The sequence below is a fragment of the Silene latifolia genome, chromosome Y (assembly GCF_048544455.1).
Source record: "Silene latifolia isolate original U9 population chromosome Y, ASM4854445v1, whole genome shotgun sequence".
NCBI classification, from domain to species: domain Eukaryota; kingdom Viridiplantae; phylum Streptophyta; class Magnoliopsida; order Caryophyllales; family Caryophyllaceae; genus Silene; species Silene latifolia.
In genome coordinates, this window is record NC_133538.1 from 215,418,212 (window position 1) to 215,430,104 (window position 11,893).

At 36.9% G+C, this 11,893-nt stretch overlaps 2 long non-coding RNA genes across 2 annotated transcripts; both read right to left on the reverse strand.

Moving 5' to 3' along the window:
* Positions 1 to 898: 898 nt before the first annotated feature.
* Positions 899 to 3,305, reverse strand: LOC141631047 (uncharacterized). The gene is made up of 3 exons (XR_012537580.1): positions 3,155 to 3,305; positions 2,949 to 3,057; positions 899 to 1,201 (listed from the first exon to the last, which is right to left on the reverse strand). It is a non-coding gene; the product is annotated as an uncharacterized LOC141631047 (long non-coding RNA).
* A 3,255-nt stretch (positions 3,306 to 6,560) lies between these two features.
* Positions 6,561 to 8,982, reverse strand: LOC141631117 (uncharacterized). The gene is made up of 3 exons (XR_012537590.1): positions 8,832 to 8,982; positions 8,626 to 8,734; positions 6,561 to 6,876 (listed from the first exon to the last, which is right to left on the reverse strand). It is a non-coding gene; the product is annotated as an uncharacterized LOC141631117 (long non-coding RNA).
* Between the last annotated feature and the right edge of the window lie 2,911 nt (positions 8,983 to 11,893).

The following is an 11,893-nucleotide window of genomic DNA, read 5'->3' on the forward strand; positions in this document are numbered from 1 at the left end:
ATCTAGACATGTACTTCGGAAGGCTCACCTGATCCGTGATTACGTGGAGCAAGAAGAGATAGTGATTGACAAGATTGCGACGGATGATAACATCGCATATCCTCTCACCAAACCGTTGAATTATGATAAGCATGTAGGGCATGTTAATTCCATGGGAATCAAACATGTTCCTAAGTTTTAGTACTTGATTATGGATTTGATACATTATCTTTTTCATATATTATTTATAACTTCATCGTTTTATATATATATAATATTTTGTTTTTCATGTGGATTGTACTGACAACATTGAACGCCACAAAGTGAACTGAATTACATTATATTTGCTTTGGTCCGTAATCGCCAATGTGAGCTGATAACTCCGGCTATTATATTGTGCAGTCGATTGATGGTGGGTTCAACGAGCCATAAGTTAAACGGTTGACTAATCGATCACAGATACGAGATTATGACGATACCTCGTAGGACAACTTTTTGTGACAACGTAATGGAGTCCTAAATTTTTTATAACATTCGGTGCCAGGTCGTGGATAGGACAACCATTGTGTACCTAGAGTCGATTCTATTGACCATCAACTGTCTCTTGAGATTAAGGCAGTCTTTGGGTGACTTTGGTTTCTTTCTCACGGTCTACCGTAACTGGGGCTAAGTAGATTTTTTCTGGGTCATTTCATACTGTGCTTACGTCTGCAGGATTCGAGTTGAGGAAAATATCCATCCCTTATCAGGTATAGTTATTTCTCAGGCCACTCGAGGAGTTGTAACTGTAGGGTAATATCCGTATAAAACCCTTAAAATTAAGGACTATAATGCAATTTTAACATGTGATTATGTGACACCCTTAAATCTAGCCTTAGTTATATACGTAAATTCTACGGAAAAACTGGTAGGATATGTTTGTAAATGGTTCAACTAGTCCAAAAACCTGCAATTTCAAAAATTTTTCTAACTAAACCATTCACAACCAATTCCAACTCAAGAAGAGTGTCAAAAACCCTGCAACAACTGATAAACTAATTTACATGCCATAGCTAAATAGAAAGTAGAATGATACAAACCCAAAATAGAAAAAGGGAGACATATGTCCCTTCAAATAATATACAAACCAAAAGTGTAAAAGGTTTACTAATAAAATAGCCAAAACTAGGTCCAAGGTTCCTTGCTCACTAGCCGTCTGTGACCCCAACTAAGCATCAACAACCTGTCAATCGCATTTTATACAAACACGAAAGCCACAATTCAGTGGGGAGTAACTTCGAGTCCTCCCAGCCACGAATCGTCAAAATTAATGTAACATGTAATGTAACATGTAAACAATTTGATAAACCATTTACTTATCATGTATTCTAACAAATGACCCCAAACCGACCAAACTAACTATCATGTGAATCATATAACAAATTGTAATCCAAACTCTATCAACCATAGCCGGCTTGCATCTCACCCTCTATGATTCATAGAATCATCAAACAAGAAAGGACAATATATCAAAGACAGGCATAAGTTCTTAGTCCCGTCAATAGTCACTTTGTAACTCAAGTCTATACCACGAGGTAGGGAAGGTAATCGAACCGGTATCTTGGCTCAGCGGTTACTATTAAGAAAACATGGCCAAGAGACAACACAACCCTAGCCTAAAATCTCTGGAGACCTAGACATGCGGATACACACCACCGCACCCAAGACTCACAACTTTTTTAAAACAAAGTGAAGTGAGTACCCTAAGGACACCACCGAAGGGTCGGCTAGTACTTAAGCTGACCCCATACTATCAAAATAAGTACCTGAGGTCATGCCCCAACTTGGATAAACATCCACTAGTCAGGAACACAAAGGCTATCAAGCAGTGAACATATACTCGTCAAAGACTATAAAGACCTATCTATGATGAAGGCCGAAATACTCACCTAGGACCTAGTCATAGCTAGTCCCAGCTTGAATATTTTAGCCCACACCACCCAAGACTCACCACATAAGTCAAGTAAGACACCCACTTAACCTTAAGAGGGCAAAAAGTCCTACTTACCAACATAAATTCTAACATTCTATCATGTGAAAGCTATATAAATGTCTATTTACAACATACAATCCCAACAGTTCCTCAATAAGAATTCAATACCAACTTCCAATTCTAGCAATTTTAACAATATTAAAGGCTTTAGGGGAATCTAGGGCCATTACTACAAAATAAGAAGCTATTTAAATTCAACTAACTAAATAAGAAGCTATTTAAATTCAACTAACTACACATGTGAAATAGAGATATAATAAATGGCCTAAAACAAGAAAAAGGGCGATTATCTAAATCATTCAACCGAATTTTTACCCGCAACCCCACCTGCGGCAGTGCGGGTCAAATTGCTGGTGACCAATCACTCAATTAATCGACATCGCATCGATCAAAGGGACTAAGGCTCGAGTTTTAAGACAATCAACAAAACATTACAATTATCGCTATAAAATTCATTTTGTAAACTATCCTAACATGTGATAACTATTAATATAAGCACAATTTTACCATTAACATATTATTTTATTACTAGAATGATTCAATTCAAATTACTACCCTTTTGTTACTTATTCTATTCTAATATTAATTAGCCCGAAAAGACCAAGATTGTACAAAAACCCGCGAAACAAGCACGGACCGACCCGGGCCAACCATGGGCTAGCCGTGGGCTGCCACACCTGCCCGCCTCTTTGTCCGTCACCCTATACCTCTTAATTTTCCGTTTTTTCTTCATTTTAACTCGTTTTAACCTCATCCAATCATTAATTAATCGTTCCATTACTCATATCCTAACTTAAACTAACCAAAAGGCTTAAATTAAGCATGCATGCAACCATATTTTAACATGTGAAAATTATTACTTAAACCAAAAATCACAAAACATCCAAAACAACAAAGATTGTGACGATAATCCGTCGAGTAACTCGAAATATGTTACCTTAAGCTAGAAAAAGAGCAATTAGCACCTCAAAACCCAAACCCTAACAACAACTAGCCGCTATCCTCTACGATATACGAGTCCCCGAACTCGTCTTCCAAATCTTCACCTAATTAAACAATAAAAACACAATAATTAAGCACAAATACCGAATTTCCGAAAATTGGTCTAAAAAAAACTTAATGAAAACTGAAATTAGAACATACTAAGTTGTAGATCGTGGCGAGGGGATTCCGGAAAGGTAAATTTCGCGAAAAACGGACAAGAAACGAAGGAGATATGGTGAATTTGAGCTTGATTTTACCAAAAATGGTGTTTTGGTCTTTGTGAGATTGAAGATGACGGTGGGAAGCAAGGAAAATCAGAAAAAAAAACTAAAGGGGAAGGGGTTTGATGCGTGAAAGGGAGAAAGGAAAGGAGGGAGTCGGGTTTGAGTCGGGATTTTTCGAGTCGGTTTTGACTCGTTTCAATAATAATTAAATCCGTAAGTCAAATGCAAATTCCGTCAAGACCAAAGTTCTTAAACACGAGATTACAATAAAATTGAGTATTCATACGACCCATCTCCAAATTCGTTTACCCAACGTTCACACGAATTGTCATTTTCCCCCCGATACGCCCTTATTTCGAAATAAAAGATTTTACACGGTTTAAACTATTTTAAAACATTTCAAAACTATCAAAATAAATACTTTTCTCCAAAATATAATAAAATTATATTTCTTTGAATTATTTTTACTTTAAATACATTATTGTCAAATTTTACTTGATTAATTAATTATTTTCGAAATATATTAACGGTCCGAAATTTACGGGGCGTTACAATCACCCCTCCTTTTAAAAAGTTTCGCCCTCGAAACTTAGAAGGAGAAATTATAGTTATAAGAAAATATAGGTATCTTTTCAATGAAACAGTGATACTCTTGTTGATCAGACAAGAACATCCATATTCATCTCAAGATATAAAAATATTTCTACACCAATAAATGAGAAAACCCATTATTGGGACGTCACCAACAACGAGATTCAACATTCACTAATGTTAAAACCATTGAAAATCATAAAAGTATTTTCAAAATTTCAGTTTAAAGTTCTATAATAAGAATACTATCTTTACTAATTATGATTTAAACACGGCTTAGTAACTCGGAACAAAAGTAAGAAAAAGGAATACCTTACGGAAATAAATCAAAATTTCATTTTCAAATCCTTAAAAATAGGTTAGGTTTGCAGAAGTGACATAAACTTTCAAGAATGAATCGAAACTGGTAGCTTGAAATATTTAGAAATTCCCCGAAGTGAAAAGTAACTTAGACATCATAGGAGCAGGTATGCTAAAAGGATTCAAGCTTAACTGATCAAAAAGAGCTATGATGAATTTTATGGGGTAAGAATTGAAGTCATAATTACAAGGATGTCAAAGATAGAGTTTCATAGGTTACCAACATCAAACTTACGAGAGGAGTATGATGATGTAAGGAAGAGAGATATGAGCGGTAACGCTCATGATCAAGGAAGAAGGGAGATTAGACACCAAGGAAACGCCAGACACTCATATCTCCAATAACAACATCACTCCCAAGAGTCTCCTCAATCGCTTATGTTACTTCTTCCTAACATATTCCCTGGAACAAGATATTTCACTATAAGTGTGATCTCAACGCTCCAAATTCTCAAACATCCCGAAACGACTTTCACAAGCCTAAGGTCAAGACTTCCAACAAAGCTGTATTTATATCCCACTAGTGTCAACTATGGGTTCCTCAAAAAGTAAACCTTCAATCAAGAGTCCCAATACCATGCTCTAAACTCCAAGAGAAGGTTCCTCAAATATTCCACAAGGTTCTCATTTCAAAACAAGGTAGTAATCGATATCACTTACTAAAACCAACAAATAATCCCACATTTACATTTCTCACACGGTAACATATACATTATCAAACCCTCATAGCCCAAGTGATTATGGAAGCCAAACCCAACTCGGCTACTTAATCAATCCTATATCCTCAAGTCACATCTCACTAACTCTGTAAACATGGTCAACAAGGTACCAACTATACTAAGGAGATAAGGAGTGATAGAGAAACGGTAAAACATTTCCGAAGGGTGCATGAATCTGATAAATTAGGAAACTAAGGAGTCGGTCCGTAAAGATAACGGTTGACATAAATAAGAGGTATTCAAGTTAAGAAGATATCTCGGGCAAGAAGAAGATACGTAAAATTCGGCATAAAAACAAGGTTCAACGAACGTTAGAGAGAAGGAAAAGAAAATAGAAGCGGCACAATGAAAGGGTTACCGCTTACTAAACACTCATCAAAGCTTATGATCGATATGATAAGGTTACTTCACTAAGGTGCTCAACAAAGCCCTAAATGTCTACTACATCGTAGGACTAACAAGGATTCCACAATGGTAGGTATTCCTCAACTCAATTGATTCTAAGAGCCAAAATCAATTCACCACACAAATTCATTTGTTACCATCCATGTCCCAAAGTATCTCCTTTACAATTCTCGTCATTGAACTTCACTTACTATGTCATCTCCAAGTACCCTGGCTTGTTTACTCCATCATCTCACCACTTAATACTTCTAGTTTCCGATACCATAAATTGGAATCACATCCTTGAACTCACGAACTATATCGAACAACATTCCACCAAAATTCCCAAATTCAGATATGTTTTATAAGGTCAACAAGGGCTACTCTATACTAGACTTGGTCAACTTAAAAGGTTTAACAAACTAACTAATTCCAAAGTACAATACCAATCCATTAAGCAACATCAATGTCCTATTGTATTCCTTTCAAGGCCCACAAGGATTAGGGCTAACTATCATACCTTTAATTCTCCACAAGAAATATCGAGACTCTCAAATAAAGTAGCTTAGGTTCATTCCATCTTATGTGCTAAGGTAGTACCCATGCTTAATCATCTATAACAAACAAGCTCTCTATAGACATAAATCCCAAGGTATTTCTCAATTCACTAAATTCTCATATCAAGCACAACTAACAAGACTACCCAAAGGATCCCAAATTATATTCTCCTATACAACTCAAACCTTAAACAATCAATTTCTCCACTCGTTCACGCCCTCCAATGATACATTCTCTCAAAACTGGGTTCTCTTGAACAAGGGAACTATCCTGCGGTATAAAAGGAAGGTGTCCACATGGACTTTATTATAAGAAGAAAACGAACCTAAGATGAAACGGGAGAAAGAATTGAAAGGTAGTTACCTAGGCGAGATAATAGGAATTTGAAAAACGAATGACCAACGAAAATGGAAGATTAAGGTAAGATACACTGAATACGAAAAGAAATATCAAGAAAGTGGAAGCATTCTACATTTGGCATAACCAACCTTTAGTGGCACCAAAACTAATAACTAACAATCAACAAACCTAACAATTAGCAATCACAAACAGACTACCACATAAAATCCTAATTCTACCCATCCTACCCATCTCTCAAGTTTATTATTTAAAGGTCAAGTGATCCTAAGTGGGGTGCACAAACGTGCATCGGGAGCAATAGGCTCTGATACCAACTGTGACACCCTTAAATCTAGCCTTAGTTATATACGTAAATTCTACGGAAAAACTGGTAGGATATGTTTGTAAATGGTTCAACTAGTCCAAAAACCTGCAATTTCAAAAATTTTTCTAACTAAACCATTCACAACCAATTCCAACTCAAGAAGAGTGTCAAAAACCCTGCAACAACTGATAAACTAATTTACATGCCATAGCTAAATAGAAAGTAGAATGATACAAACCCAAAATAGAAAAAGGGAGACATATGTCCCTTCAAATAATATACAAACCAAAAGTGTAAAAGGTTTACTAATAAAATAGCCAAAACTAGGTCCAAGGTTCCTTGCTCACTAGCCGTCTGTGACCCCAACTAAGCATCAACAACCTGTCAATCGCATTTTATACAAACACGAAAGCCACAATTCAGTGGGGAGTAACTTCGAGTCCTCCCAGCCACGAATCGTCAAAATTAATGTAACATGTAATGTAACATGTAAACAATTTGATAAACCATTTACTTATCATGTATTCTAACAAATGACCCCCAAACTGACCAAACTAACTATCATGTGAATCATATAACAAATTGTAATCCAAACTCTATCAACCATAGCCGGCTTGCATCTCACCCTCTATGATTCATAGAATCATCAAACAAGAAAGGACAATATATCAAAGACAGGCATAAGTTCTTAGTCCCGTCAATAGTCACTTTGTAACTCAAGTCTATACCACGAGGTAGGGAAGGTAATCGAACCGGTATCTTGGCTCAGCGGTTACTATTAAGAAAACATGGCCAAGAGACAACACAACCCTAGCCTAAAATCTTGGAGACCTAGACATGCGGATACACACCACCGCACCCAAGACTCACAACTTTTTTTAAAACAAAGTGAAGTGAGTACCCTAAGGACACCACCGAAGGGTCGGCTAGTACTTAAGCTGACCCCATACTATCAAAATAAGTACCTGAGGTCATGCCCCAACTTGGATAAACATCCACTAGTCAGGAACACAAAGGCTATCAAGCAGTGAACATATACTCGTCAAAGACTATAAAGACCTATCTATGATGAAGGCCGAAATACTCACCTAGGACCTAGTCACACTAGTCCGGCTTGAATATTTTAGCCCACACCACCCAAGACTCACCACATAAGTCAAGTAAGACACCCACTTAACCTTAAGAGGGCAAAAAGTCCTACTTACCAACATAAATTCTAACATTCTATCATGTGAAAGCTATATAAATGTCTATTTACAACATACAATCCCAACAGTTCCTCAATAAGAATTCAATACCAACTTCCAATTCTAGCAATTTTAACAATATTAAAGGCTTTAGGGGAATCTAGGGCCATTACTACAAAATAAGAAGCTATTTAAATTCAACTAACTAAATAAGAAGCTATTTAAATTCAACTAACTACACATGTGAAATAGAGATATAATAAATGGCCTAAAACAAGAAAAAGGGCGATTATCTAAATCATTCAACCGAATTTTTACCCGCAACCCCTGACCCGCGACGTGCACGGGTCAAATTGCGGTGACCAATCACTCAATTAATCGACATCGCATCGGTCAAAGGGACTAAGGCTCAGTTTTCGGCACAATCAACAAAACATTACAATTATCGCTATAAAATTCATTTTGTAAACTATCCTAACATGTGATAACTATTAATATAAGCACAATTTTACCATTAACATATTATTTTATTACTAGAATGATTCAATTCAAATTACTACCCTTTTGTTACTTATTCTATTCTAATATTAATTAGCCCGAAAAGACCAAGATTGTACAAAAACCCGCGAAACAAGCACGGACCGACCCGGGCCAACCATGGGCTAGCCGTGGGCCTGCCACGGCCTGCCGGCCTACTGTCCGTCACCCTATACCTCTTAATTTTCCGTTTTTTCTTCATTTTAACTCGTTTTAACCTCATCCAATCATTAATTAATCGTTCCATTACTCATATCCTAACTTAAACTAACCAAAAGGCTTAAATTAAGCATGCATGCAACCATATTTTAACATGTGAAAATTATTACTTAAACCAAAAATCACAAAACATCCAAAACAACAAAGATTGTGACGATAATCCGTCGAGTAACTCGAAATATGTTACCTTAAGCTAGAAAAAGAGCAATTAGCACCTCAAAACCCAAACCCTAACAACAACTAGCCGCTATCCTCTACGATATACGAGTCCCCGAACTCGTCTTCCAAATCTTCACCTAATTAAACAATAAAAACACAATAATTAAGCACAAATACCGAATTTCCGAAAATTGGTCTAAAAAAAACTTAATGAAAACTGAAATTAGAACATACTAAGTTGTAGATCGTGGCGAGGGGATTCCGGAAAGGTAAATTTCGCGAAAAACGGACAAGAAACGAAGGAGATATGGTGAATTTGAGCTTGATTTTACCAAAAATGGTGTTTTGGTCTTTGTGAGATTGAAGATGACGGTGGGAAGCAAGGAAAATCAGAAAAAAAAACTAAAGGGGAAGGGGTTTGATGCGTGAAAGGGAGAAAGGAAAGGAGGGAGTCGGGTTTGAGTCGGGATTTTTCGAGTCGGTTTTGACTCGTTTCAATAATAATTAAATCCGTAAGTCAAATGCAAATTCCGTCAAGACCAAAGTTCTTAAACACGAGATTACAATAAAATTGAGTATTCATACGACCCATCTCCAAATTCGTTTACCCAACGTTCACACGAATTGTCATTTTCCCCCCGATACGCCCTTATTTCGAAATAAAAGATTTTACACGGTTTAAACTATTTTAAAACATTTCAAAACTATCAAAATAAATACTTTTCTCCAAAATATAATAAAATTATATTTCTTTGAATTATTTTTACTTTAAATACATTATTGTCAAATTTTACTTGATTAATTAATTATTTTCGAAATATATTAACGGTCCGAAATTTACGGGGCGTTACAATTAATTGTCATAAACGAAAAAAAACAAGAGAAACGATAAAGGTATAAGAATCAACCTTGGGTCCTGTGAATTTCGGCCTAAGAACAGAAATCAAAATAGATTTCCTCCTAATCGTTGCACCCAAGACCGTCTGAGACTATGCCCTTTGTGCTAGAAATTACTCTCTAATTGCCTTGCAATATTGAGAGAGTTTTGTGAGTTTTTCTGATGTGAGATCTAGGTTTTCAGAGAGAAATGCTCCAAAAACCTAATTTTTGTGCAAATGAAATGAATTAGGTCAAAAGGAGAGAGAGCCTCTCCTTTTGTTTCACTCGTCCAAACCGTGACATAGGGAGGGAGTGGGCTTTCCACTTTCTCCTTATTTTAACTCGTGGTCCGACTCGTTTCGCTAAAATGTATATGACGGGTTTTAATTATAAATCGTCATCCGTCATCGGATATTAAAATATCAACTAGTAACATGACTCAGTCGATATATTAATACTTGTCCGACAATGATAATATTGTATAATTAATTAATTCAATATACATTAATTAAATATAATCGTTTATATTCAATTTACGAATTAACTGCTTAATTCACCTTAGCCATTATTATTTAATCCGTATTAAATAATTATCTCAACATCGCGTTTGACTAATTATTAGTCAATAACTCCGACTAACCACTTAGTCATATTAGGCATCAATATGACTGTATTTTCATACCGTCACATCTCTCAAACGTATCCTATAGGTGTGACTTTTAGGGACCAGTTGATCACCGCCATCAGTATGACAATAACGTCAAACTTATCTAGCAAGCCAACCGTTATTGATAAACGTGGACCAACTGATAATATTACAAAAGTATACCCTTTGATCCTTTTAGAGATTTATATGTCATTGCACTAATCGTGGAGGACACGGCCCCAACAAACTCCCACTTGTCCGTACAAGTGTACGTGCAATAACGTTATCCGCACTAACTGGAGGACACCGGCTCCAACAAACTCCCACTTGTCCGTACAAGTGTATGTGCGATAACCGATTCTCATATCCATTTAAAATTTCTCCCACTCAATGTAAAAGAATTTGCAGATCCGGATCCGCAAAGGTCGTATTTTACAATCGATCTGTATCTAGAGTGGTTTCCCCGACTAGAGAGTAACTTAACTGAGAAAACGAATTCGTATTCGAGCATGGCTATGCATTTCATTTACAGCTCCTCGAGTGGCCCTGAGAAATATCGAGTACCTGGTAAAGGCTGAATATTTCCTTCAACTCATCTCCTGCTGATCTAAGCACAGCATGAAATGACCCAGAAAAAATCTACTTGGCCCCCTGTTACGGATGACCGTGAGAAAGAAACCAAAGTCACCCAAAATCTGCCTTAATCTCAAGAGACAGTCGATAGTCAAAAGAATCGACTCTTAGGATCACCATGGAGGTCCTATCCACGACCTGGCACCGAATGTTATAAAATATTTAGGACTCCACGTCGTTGTCACAATTGTGTCCTACGAGATATCCGTATAACTAGCCTCTGTGATTGGTCAGTCAACCGTTTGACTTATGGCTCGTTGAACCCACGATCAACCAACTTCACAAAATAATTGCCAGAGTTATCAGCTCACGTGGCCAATTAAGGACCAAAATATAATGTTTGTTCAGTTCACTTTGTGGTGTTCAAAAATTGTCATACAACTCCACATGAAAAACAAAATATATAAATGTCAAAACGATGATGTCGTATAGAGTACACAAGAAAATTAATCTAATCCATAAAAGAGTACTACAACTCAGGAACACGTTTAATTCCCATGGAATTAACATGCCCTTCATGCTTATCTTGTCGTAATGGTTTAGTGAGAGGATCTGTTATATTATCATCTGTAGCAATCTTTTCTATCACTACCTCCTTTTGCTCCACGTAATCTCGGATTAGATGAGCTTTCCGTTGTACATGTCTAGACTTGTTGCTAGACTTAGGCTCCTTAGCCTGGAAGATGGCACCTCTATTGTCGCAATAGATGGTGATCGGGTCATTCGAACTAGGCACTACAGATAGTCCTTGTAATAATTGACGCATCCATATCGCTTCCTTTGCGGCCTTCAGACGCAAAGATAGTACTCGGACTCAGTCGTAGAATCTCTTTGTAACACTTTGTTTGGAACTCTTCCAGCTAACTGCAGCGCCATTAAGAGTGAAAACGAATCCAGACTGAGATTTCGAGTCATCTCGATCTGTTTGGAAGCTAGCATCTGCGTAACCGGTTGCGCATAGCTTTTGATCGCCTCCATAAGTCAATGCCCAATCTTTAGTCCTCCGTAGGTACTTAAGAATGTTCTTGTGACCATCCAATGTGATTCACCTGGATCTTTGTTGGAATCGACTTGTTATACTCAATGCATATGCCACGTCCGGACGTGTGCATATCATGGCATACATGATTGATCCTAT